We start from the raw sequence: 18,332 nt of genomic DNA, 5'->3' as shown, positions 1-18,332 counted from the left end.
AGTGGCCTTCTATAATTATTCAGTGCATTTGCTTGCTCAATATAGTATTCAGGGTAACCAACTGTGGAAGGACACATTTGTGTTGTGTGCATAGGACTTGCACAAATAGAGCATGTTTCACTTTGAACTTGATTGACAGAATTCATCCTTCTACCTAAAGCTAAAGCTTCAACCTTATGAGTGAGATTGTCCAACCTAGCTTTTATGTCTAAATCTTCACTGACTTCATACAATCCTCATTTCTTAATTGCAGGGGCAGATCTCTCTCTATGATTGGAAAAATCCCATTTTGCTTTCTGATAAATTCTCAAGAAATTTGTATGCCTCATCATCCATAAGACTCAAAAATCCACCACCATTCATGGACTCAATCATGTTATGATTTTTCTGAGTCAAACCATTATAAAAATATTGTACTAGTCTCCATGTTTCAAAACCATGATGGGGACACTTTAAGATCAAGTCCTTAAATTTCTCCAACTCTCATAAAATTTCTCTTGTTCATCCTGATAAAAACCTGCAATTTCTCTCCTCAGAGCATAGTTCCCATGAAGTGATAGATCCAGTGACAAAGAATTAAGCCATGCTTTTGCCTTATCCTTCAAGGAAAAAGGGAATAAATGCAAGCGAACAGAGTCATCAGTGAAATTCTGGAACTTACAAGCAGCACAAATCTCAAGAAAATCCTTCACATGCATATAAGGATCTTCTCTATCCAATCCATGAAAAGTAGGAAGAAGGTGAATTATTTGTGGCTTCAATTCAAAATGTGTAGCAGTGATTGCAGGCAATACTATGCAAGATGGAGGGTTGGTGGTTATGGGTGAGAACAACTCCCTAAGAGTTTTTGAATCATCTCCTATTTCTCCCATTGTGAATGAATAATCAAAACTAACAAGATGATTTTCTTTATCACATATCCAAGTTCTCATACACCAAGCACAAAGAAATTTAAAAAAAAAATTCTATTTAAAAAAAAAAATTTAACTACAACTAGTAGAAGGAAAAATTCAATTAAGACCTAATTTATTTTCCTAACCAAGTCCCCGGCAACGGCGTCAAAAACTTGTTGTGAAATTTTAAATTACTCGCAAATGTACAAACCGTACCAAAGTGTAGTTTGACAAGAACGAGGTTGAACCCACAAGGACTTGAATGAACGTAGGAAAATTAATTAAGACTTAACCAAATTAATCCTAATCAAGTTTAATAAAAATTGGTTGTTTGCAATTAAATAAACTAAACAAAAAATTAAACTAAGTAAAGATATAATATAAAGCAGTAAAGAGATGTAAACAATCTAGAGAAAGGAATTAAAATTTTGGAATCCGCCTTGTAAGTCATATCAGCATATATTTATTATCATTAATTTTTCTCAACAACTACATGATAATCTAGAAATTAATCTTACTACCATGGAAAACATTATCATTAAAACTTCTATTTAAATATCTAAAGTATGTTTTTCTTTACTTCTTAAGTATAAAATCAAATCATCAATTATATCCGTAGTCAAACAAATCACAAGATATATCCAAATCTAAAAATCAAATCATAAATTTTATCCATTGACAGAAAAATCACAAGCGATATCCAATTCTATAATCAAGAATTAATAAACCAAGCATTCAATTAATTAAGATAGATCCTAAATCATGAGAAAAACATTATTGAACTCATATCTAGAATCTCATCTTAGTCAATTGATATGAAGCAAGAACAATTTAAATCATTAAAGAACAACTGTTGTGGGAAAAATCAAATCACATAAATATTACTAATAATCCTTAACAAGGTTTCATCCTCAACCCTAATTATAAATTTAGCTACTCATAGTAATTGAAAGAAAATACAAAAATAAAATACTAAGCATTAAACTAGACAAATAAATAAAACTAACTATCATGGAAGAGGTAGCCGCAACTCTCTATACATTCAACCCTCAGCCCTAGCACTAGCCTCCTGAATTTGCCCTAAAGAGCCTTTAAATAGGTCAAGGAATCCTATTACAAGTTGAATTCCCGTTTGGAGAAAATCCCATATTTTTAGGCTTCACTTAACGGATGATTTTGGCCCATTTAACGTTAGAATTTGGACTTTTGGTAAACTACAAAATTTTATCCCTTTAAGTTAAATTTCCAGTCCAACTTGAATCATCTCAATTGGACTTCTGAGCCGAAAGTTGTGCCAAAAATACCAACTGATGTGTAGTTTGGAATCCTAATCCGAATTGGACTTAGATTTGATGCAAATTTCCTTTGATTCCCTACTCCAATTGGACTTAAATTTAATTGGGTTGGCTTTCTTTAACTTCATCATAGCCCTTGTAAAATTAAAGTCCATTAGCTTTCTTCTTTGCACAAATCCACTTATTTAATTCCATTCTCCTACAAAAGACAAATTCATGCAATAAGATTCAATTAAGCACAAAATTGATTATTCAACATTATTCCAAAAAAAAATATAAAATGCATGAATTAACTCAAAATAAGTATGATAATACTTTCTAACAATGATATAAAGATGCAAAATTAAGCTATTATCAATGCACATCAAACACGAATTGCCACCCCTAATTACTATTATTATCATTATTTGGTTGTCAATATATGAAGTTCTATTTTTATTAGATTTTTGTATAATTTAAAGTTTCCTAATAATCATTTTGAAAAAAATTCTTAAAATTGCCATCTGTGGAATTTGAACCAAGGTCAGGTTGTCCATCCATACCCCTAATTCTCATAAAGGCCACAAAAAAAAAAAAAAAAAAAAAAAAAAAAAAAAAAAACCCTAATGTTATATATTGTTTTTATTTAAATCCTTCCTTTAACTTGTCATGATGAGGTATTCTTTATGTGCCAACTAAGCTCAACACGATTTTATTTATATATATATATATATATATATTTTAAAGGCTATCCCTTCTATTATTTTTACCTTTTACAGTCAATGTCTAATATATTCATTATTAACTAATCCATGTAAATAAATTAAAAAAAAAAAAAATCTCAAAAAGGGAGATTGAGTGAATTAATGTAGAAATATTCTTGATATTTAAAAAAAAAAGTTAGAATGCGTTGGAAATCAATAACAAAATATTTGATCCAGTACGTGAAGAACCGGATTAATTAACATCAAAGTTCCTCTAATAATCTTCACAAAGACTGTCTAAGTCCTAATGTCTCCGTTAAAAATACTAAGAGGTAAGAGGTACCAACTAGTAGTCTTGCAAGGCTTCTAACAATTTAGCCCAAGTTAAGGCTTTTGTTTCTTAATTTATTCTATTCGTTTTTTTTTTTGGGGGGGGGGGGGGGGGGGGGGGGGTGGCTGTGCATAGATTTGATACTCAAATATGCCTCTTTTCCTTTAAAATAAAAATAAAAAATGCTAATCCATGAGATAATGGGATTTGGACTGAGATAAAAAGTATGGTAGTTCATTCCCAATAACCTTGGGTTTTTGGGCCTAGACCCCTAATTTATTTGTACTTTGGGTTGAGCTTATCCCATAATGGGATGTCTAAGAAGTGATTGTTGGTGTCACTGACGGAGTTCTAGTATCATTATAGGCATTAAACTTCCTTCATTTTTACTCTGCCATGAAGACTACTATACAGTCGTACTCCATTTCTTGAATCCGAATAGGATTTCCTTCTCCCTGGGATTTCTTTCTCCTTACTTCTCTCGTGTATCTGTCCCAAATTTTCCCAACCCCCACTTCCTATCTCTCCTCCCCTATTTATATCATTCTTTCAATGGGGTTGTCATGATGAGAGTATATTTCCCATGTCGGTGGGTTCCTTCATATCATATCACTGATCAGAGGGGACCTACCTTTTGCTAAAGACATTACCTCCTAGTAACTCGTGCCTGACGCCGGTTATTACTCAGTGGATAGATTCCCCTAAGGCATTACCTCATGTTCACGACATGTTTGGGGATACTTCCTTATATGCTCAGGCAACTTCACACTGTTTGGCTATATGGGTTGAGATGGGCCAAGACTATTTCAATGGGTGGGCCTACAATTTGGGGCTATAGCTCGGAGGCGGGAGAGTAAAGGATTAGGCCCTCTCTATCTCAACGGTTAGTAGGGGGTTGGTCGGCCCTTGACTGGGCACTCTTAGCTAGGAAGCTAGTGGATTGGCTACAACAGTGGTGGAGCATCGGTCTGACCCCTTTGGGCTATCAACAACCCTCAGCCTTTTTCTTCCATGTGTAGGGGTGACCATCGTGGGCTGAGGAGGAGGTGTTTACCTTGCAGGAACTCGGGCCCCAGGGAAATAGTTTGACAGTTGGATGTCCTTTTGTTGGACCATTGCCTCGTCAACTTGAACTTCCTCAAGCTCGTTCATAGGAATATGCCAAGCTTCTGCTCGGAACACTATATCCCTCGAATCGTCATTAAATGGCTTTGGGGAATCCGCCCTTCTTCTACAGGGGCCTTTTTACCAAGCCTCATTCTTCGAGATGTCTAGCAGGAACTCTTTCAGCTTGACATTGATATAGGACAACAGGGGATGTTTCACTCCAAACACGTCTCCCTGGAACCCTGTGTAGGAGAGGGTGCACCCAAGAATTTGATGTGAAGCTTGGAGCTACTTGTCAGTGTGTATGAACACCTCAGAACAGAGGATCCTATTTAGATCCTGAACTTAGACAAGGCCAATGTTGGGCTTAGTGTGCCTGGAATCTGCAATAACAATATGTTAAGTTAAAAAGGGGGATGAAAAAAAAAAAAAAAAAAAAAAAAAAAAAAAAAAAAAAAAAAAAAAAACCTAGGAATACCAACCTGCACTCTAAGGAGAAGTCGGGCAAGTAAGCTCATCAGCAAGGTAGTTTCTGCTCACCTTTATGAATTCCCCTTAAGAATTCTTATTAAAGCCTAAGAGGCAAGAAATCAGCCTTATTCAGGTGTCTTGGACTTTGAGGTAGTTGCCGTTCTTAAAGCTACCACAATAACTGTAGAGAAAGTTTATGTCATGGTGGGTGAGTCTTAGGTTGTAGAGCCTATTTAACCAGCTAACACAGCTGACCACCCAATAAAAATTGGGTAGACACTGGTTGGGGCTGAACCCATAAAACCTAAGGGTTTCTAATACAAGGGATTTAATAGGAACCTAACCCTACCCTCGAGGACGGCCATTAGGGGAATAAAGACCACCCTTGACACTCTTTGGTCCTCACGAGAAATATTCAAAGAATATGTCTCGAGAAATATTGTACTTGGCCTTAAAGACCTTTATGGCGGCAGCAGTATTAACTAGATGGGCAAACCCCATTATGAAAATTAAGGAATGAAGGAGGTAAGGGTTAGAAGACTTACAAAGGAGACAGAAATTCTCGGGAGGAAGAGTATTCTCGAGAAGGAGGCTTAGAACTTTAGGAGGCCTTGGTATGAGGTTGAGAGCGAAGAATGAAATGTAAGAAAGCAAATCAGAGAAACCTAGGTACTATTTATAGGGGTGGAGTAATTAATGCTTCGCCTGGAAAATTACCATCCGCTCATGCCCTTCAATAGAAACGTGCCTCGGTAATTGAATGGTCAGGCAATCTTGATCATTGATCTAGATAGCTGGCTCAATGCATGCGAGTAAGGGTAAATTGTCAAATCTGGTGCATTAATTACCTGTTGTGTGGCATCCCAAAGGCAACGGTTACATCAAACATGATCTCCCATGTGCTGAGGACACGACCACGATCCCACTCCCATGATTTGGCAATGGAATCATGGGGGCTATTGTGCGGACCGAGAATAGCAAGCCACCCCATATTACAAGTACACCCATTGAAATAGTCTCGATCCATCTCAACCTATATAGCCGAATTGTGTGGGGCTGGTCGAGCATATAAGGAAGTACCTCCAGACATAGTGTGAACAGGAGGTAATGCCTTGGGGGAATCTGCCCGCCAAGCAATAACTGACATCTACCACGAGTTACTAGGAGGTCATGTAAATAGCAGGAGGTGGGTCCCCTTTGACCAGTGATACGATACAGAAGGACCCACCGACATGGGGAATATCCTCTTATCATTACAACCTCGTTGAGATAAGGATATTAATATGGGAGGAGAGGTAGGAAGAGGGGTTGGAAAAATTGGCTTGACATACAAGAGGGAAGTAAGGAGAAAGAAATCCCAAGGAGAAGGAAATCATGTTCGGATTCTAGAAAGGGAGCTCGGTTGTATAGCAGTCTTCCTGGCAAAGTTAAAACAAAGGAAGTTTAGTGCCAAAGTGATACTATAACTTCGTCAATGACACCAACAATCACTTCTTGGACATCTCATTGTGGGATAAGCCCAACCTAGAGTATAAAAAAATTAGGGGTCCAAGCCCAAAAGTCCAAGGTTATTGGGAATAGACCACCACAAAAAGGATTACTTCTTATTGGGGAGAAGGGAGTAGGGAATCAAGAGTGGAGTAGGGGTGTGGTGGGGGACAATGCGAAAGTTTGCTTCTAGGCTCACATGAAATAAAAAAAAAATTAAAAAAAAATAATAAAACACACTCCACGTTCACGCTAACAACTACAAACTATTGCTAGAGAGAAAAAAAAATGCTCTCTTTGATTTTATTTTAGGCGTAACTACACTTTTGGTCCCTACATTTTGGGTCAATTTCTATTTTGGTCCCTACATTTTCATTTTACTGCTTTTAGTCCCTAAAATGAAAAATGCATTCCATTTTGATCCTTGCCGTTACTTACTTAACGGAAATTGATGATGTGGCAAACAGAATGCACTATTGGCATAGTGAATGCTGATGTGGACATTAAAATAATATTAAAAAAATTATTTATTATTTAATAAATGCCACATCAGATCCATGTCAGCTTAGAATTTTAAATTTTAATTGATCAATTAAAAAAACAACAGAATTAAAAAAAAAAAAAAAAACATGAATTTAGATCTAACATCCTCTTCATGAAAAACACAACCCATAAAAAATCATACAAACCCAAAAAATCAAACACAAGAACACAAGTAAATCAAACTCAGAAAAATCATAAATGAATATTGTACAAAACAAAATCAATCCACATATATACATAAACCAAATTTTAAAAAAAAAATTGAATTTAGATTTGGTAATTCGTTGGTTTCTCTCTCTTCATCTCTCTCTCTCTCAAACACAGAAAAGAAAGTTGGGCTTTGAATCTAATGCTAAGTCCAAAAAAATTGCATTTTGTAATTGCATTCAAAATCAAATGGAGATAGATGAAAGGAATCAAGCACCTTTGTTCATTGAGAAAATTTTTCAAACACCATAAAGGCTAACAGCAACCCATGAATACAACAATTACAACCAAATCTAAACAAGGTGGAAACCCAAATCAACAAAATCATAACCACAATTACATAGACAAAATTTCAGAACCCAAACCCAAAACTCAACCTAGTTTTTTTTCACCAATTATGTAGAGACAAAACTCAAAGACATTCAACAATTACACAAAGACAAAACTCAAACCCAGATTTTTTAGCCCCAAACACAAAACTCAACACAGATTTTCTTATGCTTTCTATGAAACCAAACACAAAACTCAAATCCCAAATCGATGAACAAAACCCAAGATCCAAAACTACAAATAGCCACGGATTTAGAGAGAGGGAGTTGGGTTTTTGGCCATGGGTTTAGAGAGAAAGAGTTGGGTTTTGGCTAATGTTTAGAGAGAAAGAAAGCTGGGTTTTTGGCCATGAATTTAGAGAGAGAGAGAGAGAGAGAGTTGGGATTTCAACTTTGGATTTAGAGAGAGAGAGAGAGCTCACCTTCAACGGAAACCACCTTTAATCACTTCCGATCCACCTTCACCCAAAACCACTTTCAGCCACCTTCACCTTCACCTTGAGAGAGCGCTTGAGATTTTCACTGAGAGAAAGTGGTGCAGATTGGTTAAGGAATAATAAAATATTTTAATATTTTATGTTGTTTTCTTTTTCCTTGTTAAATTAGGATTTTAATTGTTTTTCTTTTCCTAATTAAATTGTTTTTCCTTTCTCAAGTAGAAGTAGGTTTATTATTTCTTTTCCTAAAAGGAGTAGGAGAAATTATATTCCTATAAATAGTCTTTGTAAAGAGGTTATTTATTGTTATGTGTTGATTAATAAAAGCTTGTTAGAGAGGTTTTCTCTATTATTTTGCCTACTAGCCTAGTGTTCTTGTAGAACTTAGGTTTTGTGGAAAAGTTGTAGTAATTGTGTGTTACAGATTCTGCTTTTACACGCCTACGCTACATCAGTTAGTATCAGAGCAAGGCTAGGTTCCTACCATGGCACAAAGAGGAGCATGTGGGGGAAGACCTGTTGCCATAGATGACGTGTATGAACGCGATGAGGTTGCATGTGATGCACAATTAGAGGCGTTCTTTCAATGAACAGAGGAGTGGTTTGATGCGCTTTCAAAGCAGCTCACCACCTTAGCCGTTGAAAACCGACCTCAAAACTACCATCCAAATCCACGTTATGTGGAGGAGGAGTATTTTGATGTCGAGGAGCATGACTACGATATCAAAAAGGAGAATGAATACATTGAAAGAGTTTGTGTAGTAAATTGGGATTCTCCACCAATTTATGATGACTATCTTGAAGATTATAGTCGAGGAGACAAGATTGAGCTTAATGAAAATAAAGTCATATACATTCGAGGTGAGCCCATAACTCACTCCGTTGATGAGACTTTCAACAATAAAAAACAAAAGGTTATTGATTTTACTGATTACAATCATAGGTTGGTACAATCGGTTTGTTCAGTAGTAGACAAGTTCTCAATTAATGAACAAAGTTCCAATCTACTAAAGCTTGAACTTGAACACATTAGACACTATGATTTCATTGGGGTTGATGAGCTTCTCTCAAATTTTTTTGGTAATACAGTTAACATCAATTTGGAAAGATTAATGGAAAACGTTATTGATCCCTTCTGGGAGGATTTTATTGAACAAGAATTGATAGAGGTCAACAAGAGGCGTGAACAAGTGATTTTAAGTAATCTTTGTGGAGGAGGCAATATGAAGTTTATGGATGTGTGCATGGATTCTTTTTTAGTACTTACTTCTTATATCCCACAGTGGCAAAAGAGGCCAAGAATAAAAATTCGTACATCAAGATTTATTATGAGTGAGAAAAGATTGATAAGTAGCATATTGATTCGTCTTGTCTTACATAGAAGAATAGGATGGAGAGGATTATTCGGGGTTCCAATTGATCATGGAAGACTGCCACAAAACTCGAGGACGAGTTTTCCCCAACCCCGAGAGAATGATGCAGATTGGTTAAGGAAGAATAAAATATTTTAATATTTTATGTTGTTTTCTTTTTCCTTGTTAAATTAGGATTTTAATTGTTTTTCTTTTCCTAATTAAATTGTTTTTCCTTTCTCAAGTAGAAGTAGGTTTATTATTTCTTTTCCTAAAAGGAGTAGGAGAAATTATATTCCTATAAATAGTCTTTGTAGAGAGGTTATTTATTGTTATGTGTTGATTAATAAAAACTTGTTAGAGAGGTTTTCTCTATTATTTTGCCTACTAGCCTAGTGTTCTTGTAGAACTTAGGTTTCATGAAAGAGTTGTAGTAATTGTGTGTTACAGATTCTGCTTCTACACGCCTACGTTGCATCAGAAAGAGAGCTTGGAGATTAGAAATTGATAAATTAGAAATTCTAATTTCTATATTATTCACGGAGAGAGGGCTTGGAGCTTGTAGAAAGACTTTTTTTTTTTTTTAATTATGTTTTTCTATTTAAATTAAAATTGATAAATTAGAAATTCTTTATTTTTAAATTTTTTAATTAAAATGTTGAAGTGGCATGTTTTAAATACTAAATGATTTTTTAATATTATTTTAATGTTCACATTAGCATTTACTGTACCAACATTGCTCTCTGTTTGACATATCAACAATTTTCATTAAGTGAGTAACGGTAAAGACTAAAATGGAACACGTTTTTCATTTTAGGGACTAAAAGCGGTAAAATGAAAATGTAGGGAGCAAAATAGAAATTGACTCAAAATGTAGGGATCAAAAGTGCATTTACGCCTTTATTTTAACCCATTTACCTTTATACCCTTCTCACTAAGTCATATACCCTTGACCCTTCTCATTAATAAAAGTCATGGAACTTGCTAAATCTCCCAATTTTTTTTCCTTTGTCATGGCAATAAAATTAGTTGATCCTATATTTTACAAAAAATAATAATGAAAAAAATTACTTAATATCATTCTGCATCACCTAAAACCCTAAAATCACTACTATATTTTTTCACTTCAATCTCTTGGCTTCTTTTTTTTTTTTTTTGGTATATAAATTATAGTTTTCAACTCTAGTTATTTGCTTTAAACTCAAATTTAAATACTCGATTTAAAAAAAAAAAAAAAAAAAAGCAATGAAGGCATTGAAGTGTATATACAATTTTGTAGGTATATTTCCATATACTTTTAGATTTATTTAAAGAATCAAATCAGACGTGTAAACTTTATATATTTAGATTAATTTTTTACTTTGATTGTTAGAGTATCAAAAATTTTATTATTATTATTTCTTATTTTAATGATAAGAAAGATATATTAAAAAAAATTAGGAATTGAAAAAAAAAATTATGTAATGGTTTTAAAACATGAACAAGGGCAACTGCGACTAGGTATAAAAAAATTATATTTTACATTTATAAAAAATACCATTTGTGGTGGAGTCGTTTGGATACATATTTTCCCATATGATTAATAAGGGGTGATCATTGATCGGCTCGGATTGAGTTGTTTCTTTGTTTGTCATTCAAGGGGGTGGTAGAGCCCAGTGGGCCTTTTGATCAGGTTGTCAGATTGTGGGTCCAAGCCGTGCGACATAACATTATTTCCAATAGAATAATGCTTGTGCCACATAAAATAGTACAACTTGTGTCACAACTCGCCTATGTGATGAGTTATAAGTGATAGAGAGGTGACCTCGCATGAATTTACCATTACCTCTCTACTACTCACAACTCGCCATGTGAGCGAGTTGTGGCACAAGTTGTAGTGGCACTAGCACAACTCTTCCCAATAACAACCCGTTAGAACCACCTACGGATACAAGTGTCTAGATTCCAAGATGTTGACAAATACGGAGAGATACCACGTATGTCATGTCTCTAATTTGTCTTGGTTGTTTATTAATTCTAAAGAACTGTAACATGCAAGAGGCATATGATAGCCACGTTTGCATCTAGGATCCTTCAATATTTTATTCTACTGTTATTATTTTGCCGAAATAAAGTTCCATTTTTTTTCAAATGAAAAAAAAAAAAAAAAAAAAAAAAAAAAAGCCATAGCTAGAAAGAAGATAGAGGGATATTTGTGTCAACTTACGTATTATTTTAATTATTACAACTATTGATCCAATAGACTTGGATACCTGACCCACCCGAAAAAACCAACAGGACCCGAGTCGACTGCCACTCAATTTGACCACTTTGGCATTGACAACGGGCCTCTTCCTCCAAAATCGATGCTGACGGGTCAAATGGTGTGTTTCCTCCCCCAAAATCCAAGCAACCTGAATCGACCAACAAACCAAGCATTTTTGGGGGAAATTTGCCAATTTCAACAAGATCTCTGCTAGGGGTGTTCGCAGTGCAATGCGGTTTTGGGCTATTTTTAGCATCACACTTTACAGTGTGGTTTAGCTAAAACCATAATTATACCGCACCTTATTTTTGTGGTTATGTGTAGTTTAAAGTTTAGCCAAAATCATAACCACACCGCACCTCATTTTTGCAGTCATATATGCAGTGCGGTGTGGTGCGGTGCAGTTTAAAGTTTAGCCAAAATCATAACCACACCGCACCTCATTTTTGCGGTCACATATGCAGTGCGGTGTATAAGATACGGTTTGAATGATTTGAAGTTGGTATATTTTTCAAATTTTGGGCATTTTCCTACCCAGCCCAAAAATTATTTTTCTCTTTGTTTTGGTCTAAGTTTTAAACTATTGAGCTAGTTTTTCTTTATTTTGGGTTGACTTTCCTAATCAACACTTGTTAGGATTATCAAACTTTTTTTTTTTTTTTGAAAACTAGGGTTATTAAACTATTAATAATATATTTAATATTTTTCATAAAGGGCGGGAGGACGCACAATTGATGGCGGAAGCACAGTATAATATAGTGAAAGTAACGTAAAATGGTAATGTAGATAAAGATGTTAGAACAATGATAAGGCGGTAGAACCAGCCAAGCAGTATATATCAAAATAATGTAGTGAAAGTAATGTAAATGAATAAGTTAGAACAATAATAAGGCGGTAGAACCAACCAAGCAGTATATATCAAAAATTATTCAACGTAAAGGAAAGCAATAATTCAAAGTAAATGAAAGCAATTTAGAACCGTTCGTTATGGCGGTAATCCGTCCAAGGTGGCGGTAGCAACAAATTGAATAATGAACATAAAACTGAAAATACTTGTTATTGAAAATAGTACAAAACACTTACAGCAGTAGTAGTAGTTAATACAAGATCTCAGAACAGGTTGACAGTTACAAAGCTTGAACTAGTCCTAATTACAAGGTTTGTAGAGTTACAAGGTTTATAGTGAACAAGGTAGTTGATGCGAACCTCAATCGACACGCTTTGAGACCCAACAAAAATATTGGAATACTTGCCCAAGAAAACTAAAATTCATATTTTTGATAGAAACCCTGACCCAACATTTATAATCGAAATGCGAACCAAAGGTATAAGTGTAACACCTTGACCCAATGATTATAATTGAATCACGAATCAAAGGTATAAAATTTGAACGCCACAAGGAAGAATCCTTGCTAAGTTCACAGTTCTTGAAGAACCAAAAGAAGAGCAAAGCCTCACATTTTTTCTGATTTTTATTCAATAATCTCCTCTATTACAATGAGTGCATGCTATTTATATGACATGACTGAAAATAGAAAATCTTGATTTGGTCTGAAATTAGCAAATCCAAAATAGGAAAATAGCTAAAAAACGTTCTAAATAATAAAAGCCTAAAATTAAGGTAGATCTGGTCCGAAATTAGAAGCTCCAGAATAGGAAAAATATCTATTGACTAATATGGAGCTGGAAAATTAATCAGCCATTAATCCACGCCATAAGTCAAGCCCAATTAAGCCAAATCAACCCTCAATAGCTTGAATTAAATTTATTATGCCTTCATCTTTCTTTGGGCCCAGCTTGGAATGTCCTACATTTGAATTAGCCCAAATCTCTTGAATCGGCCCATTAAGTGCTTCTTTGATCTTCTTGGATCTTGCTTTAGTAATAGGCCCAACTGGAACATGCAATGGATCCTTGAATGCTTGTTGATTCTCATCAGTAGTAGTAGTAGTAGAAACAAGGAATTCTCTTTCTAAGAAGGCTTCCTAAGGGAAGGAGTTCTAAGAAAAGAAAATTCTGAAGCAAAACTTAAGTAAAACTTGTTCTAAACATAAGGGACAACCCCCCTTAAATAGGCAAAATTCGGAGTGAACAATGTCATGAACAGTAACGGATAAATAGTGACAGTAAATAGTGACAGATAATAGTGACAGGTGAATAGTGACTGAATAGTAAATTTTCTTTTTTGTCTCCAAATGTTGGGGAATCATCCGTAGAGCTGGAATGTCTGAAAATTTGAGGACCTAGGCCAAATAATGGGTGTCCTTAGATTCTAGACCACCTTTTAGGCCATATTATTAGTGCCCAAAAGGACCAATCACAAGAGACCAAAAGAAAGAAACCTTGTCATCTTGTGCCAATTGAGAGTAATTATTAGGAATCTTCAGAAGTATCATATTGGTGGGAAATAAGCTTTTAGCAGTAGTAAACATTGAAGTTTTTTGGCCATTGTGCAGGTCAGACAAATAAGAGAATCAAAATCTTCCGCTAAATCCGGAGTATCTTGAAGCAGTTCCGGTTTTTCAGCAACATATTCTTCAAAGCCATTGAAGTATTTTGGCTTTTGTGCAAGCCAGTCAAATAAGTAGTAGTAGACTCAAACAGTAGAAATAGCAGGAATGAACTCATTAATTAGTGAAAGGAGTATCAGATGGATAACCATCAAAAGGATCAAAAGGGCTTTGTGGGGAATCACATCCATGCTCATGGTTAATAGCATACTGATTACAGAATCCACAATATAAAATTGGCTCAAACATTGGAGTTTTCCCTGGGATGAGAAAACTTCTTGGATTACAATGATCAGCAATTTGAAAATGAGTAATGGCATCAGAATATGGTCTAGGACCAAAGATAGAAATCATGTCTGTACTTCCCATGAAATGATAATTTTTCCATAAATTCTGAGCAACATTAATAATTTGGTTATTAAAATAATTTCTCCAACATTCTGCAAGAGCAAAAGGATCATCAAAGGACAATTGAGAATTTCCTTCAAACCATGGCCCTTGGTGAGTGTGACCATTAATGAGAATGAGATACTTTGAGGGCTAGAAATTCATCTAGTTATCTCTTTCCCATTTTGGCAACGTACTCCAGCATCTAATGGAAACAAAAGGACTGTTAAATCCTTTAATAGCATCCTGAATAATTTGTGGGAGTTGGCTAGCTTGATAATGGCTTGTTAATTTTATGAACCTGATAAAGCCATATTCAAACATTTGGGAAAACCAGTTAGGGTCCCTGTCATCATCATCATCTGAAGCATTAGCAACATATGAACCATCATCATAATTTATCAAGAGGCCAGGAAATGGGTGTTTCTTTTCATACACTCTGAAAGTACTCCCAAAGTGTTCTTCCCAATCAAGCTGAATAAAGACATTATTACCTTCATCTAATTCATCAGGATCAGGAATAGTGCCAATAACAAGTTTTTTGAAATATTTGAACCATAGGTCAACAGACCTAAACATAGCCTTGCTTCTCAGAATACGTAATTGTATATTCGTAGGCAAGTTGGCAACAACACTTCTTAACAGAGATTGGGTCTTAAGACTCAATCTAGCATAATCAATGCCCATTATAGTCTCATTATCCATTGAATGGATTTCCTCTTTGCAAAAAGAGTTGACTAATGTATGCTTTAAGGCGGCTTCAAAGAGCCCCATTTTCTACAACAGGGTTATGTTCTGAAACAAAATTGTTTTCTGGAGTAAGATCATGGTGGCTAATATAAGCCTCATTTTGAGCAGTAAGGGCTTCATTTTGAGTAGTAAGGTTAACAAGGTGGATTTCAAGGGCTCTAAGGGTTTTTTGGAAAACATTACAGTGATTTCTAATAAAAGCAAATTGAAGGTTATCAAGAATGAATTTAATAGAATCTAGTAACTCTAAATAGATTCCATTGTGGAATTGTAAATTTCGAGACAAAACTTCTTGTAAAGCAATTACCATATCACCACTGGAGTATGTCACCTCTGCTGGGACATCTCCTTGAAGGGATGTTGATCCACTAGGTTTTACCCCAAAAGATGTGCCTTTATGCATTTTAAAAGGTTGTCCCGCTGGGAGCCTTTTGTCTTGAGAATAGCCCCGTGCTGGTGCTTTTCCCTGTTTCTTCCTCTCTACTGAGGAAGCCATAATAATCCACTTACTTGTAGTATAAGTATTAGTATTATTCCACTTATTAGTGGTATTTATCCATGAGACATTCTCTGATTCCTGCGAAGAAACATTGATAATATTAGAATAGTTAATAGTACTTAACATTTTGGTATTATGAATATTACCTTTATAATCATCAGTGAAATTTTGGCAAGAACTCATCACTAGTTCTTGAATAAGTTCATTCATGGGGGAGTCTTTCTTATAGGACAGATTATCAATGTCAATTTCAAACTTTGAAGCAAATTTGAATTTTACTTTCTGTCCAAAAGGATCAGTAGTAATTCCATCATGTTTAACGAGGAAATGATATAAAGCGTTTATAAATGGCAGACCAAGAATTACTTTATCAGTCATGTTTTTGACAAGAATAGAAGGAATCTTGAAACGGACATTATCGTGACAAACATGAGCATTATTCAATTCATATTTGATCTTCATTTGGGAACCATTAGTAGAAACCAATCTTTCAGTTGATTTTTCAAAATATTTTGAAGGAATCAATCCTTCTTGGATACAGTTCATATCCGCACCAAAATCAATCATAGTAATAACAGTGAAATGATAATCAGGAGAAATAACAATTTTAACTTTTGTAAACCATTTTGGAGGAAGTATTTTATTAACAAGAGCAAGTTGAGGATCAATGAAAGCATTAGCAATACCTTTATCAGAAAGAAGAGCCTGTTGACTGGATTCAGCTCCATCATTGCCCTCATCTGGTTTATCTTGTTCATTATCAGATTTATTATCATTTTTATCAATTTTTAACATTATCAATTCTTGTTTGAGATTATTTTTTATCACTTTTCATGCTTTTAAATTCATGTTTTAATTCATTTATCTCTTGTTTAACAATATTAATTTCATGTTAGAGATCATTGACAGTTAATTCTTTAGATTTCTTTTTATTAAATCTTTCCAAGGTTTCTTCAAAGCTTATAGTTGATTTTAGTTTTTTACCAGTTTCTTCTTTCATCAAATTTTTCTTAAACTTATCCAAATTCTTTTTGTAATTCAGGATTTTGAATTTGGTTTATCAGTTGAATTATTAATTTTTCATCTTCTTCACTCTTGGTGAGAGCATTAACAGTTTTAACAACATTGCAACAAGAATATCTACAACCAATTTTAATATTAGGAGAATCAGAAGAATCATCAGCAGATTGATAGCAAGAATCAGATGAAGAATAAAAATCATCTTCCAAAGAATCAGACGAGTTGTTTGATTCAAGGATTCTGAATAATTCTTCTTGCTCTTTATCATCAATATTTAACATGTTAAATTTGTTTTTTAACTTACCAGGTTTTTCCTTACAGTCTTTACTGAAGTGTCCAAGTTTACCATGGTTAAAGCATTTACCTTTACTTGATCTTTGTTTAACATATTTTTTAAAAACATTTTTCTTCTTAGCATAGAAATCATTAGGTTTAACAAAGTTATTTCTGTATTTTTTTTATATTTTTTATGGTTTTTATCATGTTTTTTACTTTTTTGCCTGGAAGGAGCAATAGGAGGCAAACCATATTGTTCACAGAAATTTCCCATTTCATATTTAGCTTTCTTTTTATTCTTTAATTGGTGTTTTAACAATTTTTCATCATTACACATATTGATACCAAGTTTTTTAATAGTACTAAAAAAATCACCATAGGTTAAATTATCATAATCAATAGAATCATTTTTACCCATTAATTCTTGTTTTACCTTATGAGCAAAGATAGGAGGCAAACTGTCAATAGACTTTTCTTTCCAATAAGGCTTATGACAATCTTTCCGGAGCATCACTCTGGAAGTAAAAACATCTTGATACCATCTGTAATCAGACATAGTAGGACAACTCAAATTATTCAAATAATCAGAAACACGAGATGAAATATTGGATGGAGTACCAACAAAATGTTTGAGAATAGTATAGATCAGGGTATTAACACCATCAGGAATACCACGACCAATACTTTCATCAAAAATAGGCAAACCTTCATCATTTTTTTTAACAGAATAGACTCTCTGGATTCTTCAAAGAAAAAGGCTTACTGAAGGTTTTCCTATTTTTGATGAAGGTATTGGTCGTGGTATTCCTGATGGTGTTAATACCTTGATCTATACTATTCTTAAACATTTTGTTGGTACTCCATCCAATATTTCATCTCGTGTTTCTGACTATTTAAATAATTTGAGTTGTCCTACTATGTCTGATTACAGATGGTATCAAGATGTTTTTACTTCCAAAGTGATGCTCCGGAAAGATTGTCATAAGCCTTATTGGAAAGAAAAGTTTATTGACGGTCTGCCTCCTATCTTTGCTCATAAGGTAAAACAAGAATTAATGCATAAAAATGATTCTATTGATTAAGATAATTTAACCTATGGTGATATTTTCAGTACTATTAAAAAACTTGGTATCAATATGTGTAATGATGAAAAATTGTTAAAACACCAATTAAAGAATAAAAAGAAAGCTAAATATGAAATGGGAAATTTCTGTGAACAATATGGTTTGCCTCCTATTGCTCCTTCCAGGAAAAAAGGCAAAAAACATGATAAAAGCCATAAAAAATATAAAAAAATACAGAAATAACTTTGTTAAACCTAATGATTTCTATGCTAAGAAGAAAAATGTTTCTAAAAAATATGTTAAACAAAGATCAGGTAAAGGTAAATGCTTTAACTATGGTAAACCTGGACACTTTGGTAAAGACTGTAAGGAAAAACCTGGTAAGTTAAAAAACAAATTTAACATGTTAAATATTGATGATAAAAAGCAAGAAGAATTATTCAGA

At 34.2% G+C, this 18,332-nt stretch overlaps 1 non-coding gene across 1 annotated transcript; it reads left to right on the top strand.

Annotated features, from left to right (window-relative positions):
* Positions 1 to 433: 433 nt before the first annotated feature.
* Positions 434 to 539, top strand: LOC115978513. The gene has a single exon (XR_004088783.1). It is a non-coding gene; the product is annotated as a small nucleolar RNA R71 (small nucleolar RNA).
* Positions 540 to 18,332: the final 17,793 nt, after the last annotated feature.

This window comes from Quercus lobata, chromosome 2 (assembly GCF_001633185.2).
Source record: "Quercus lobata isolate SW786 chromosome 2, ValleyOak3.0 Primary Assembly, whole genome shotgun sequence".
Lineage (NCBI taxonomy): Eukaryota > Viridiplantae > Streptophyta > Magnoliopsida > Fagales > Fagaceae > Quercus > Quercus lobata.
The sequence above is the reverse complement of the archived record's forward strand: the minus strand, read 5'-3'. Positions and strand labels throughout refer to the sequence as shown.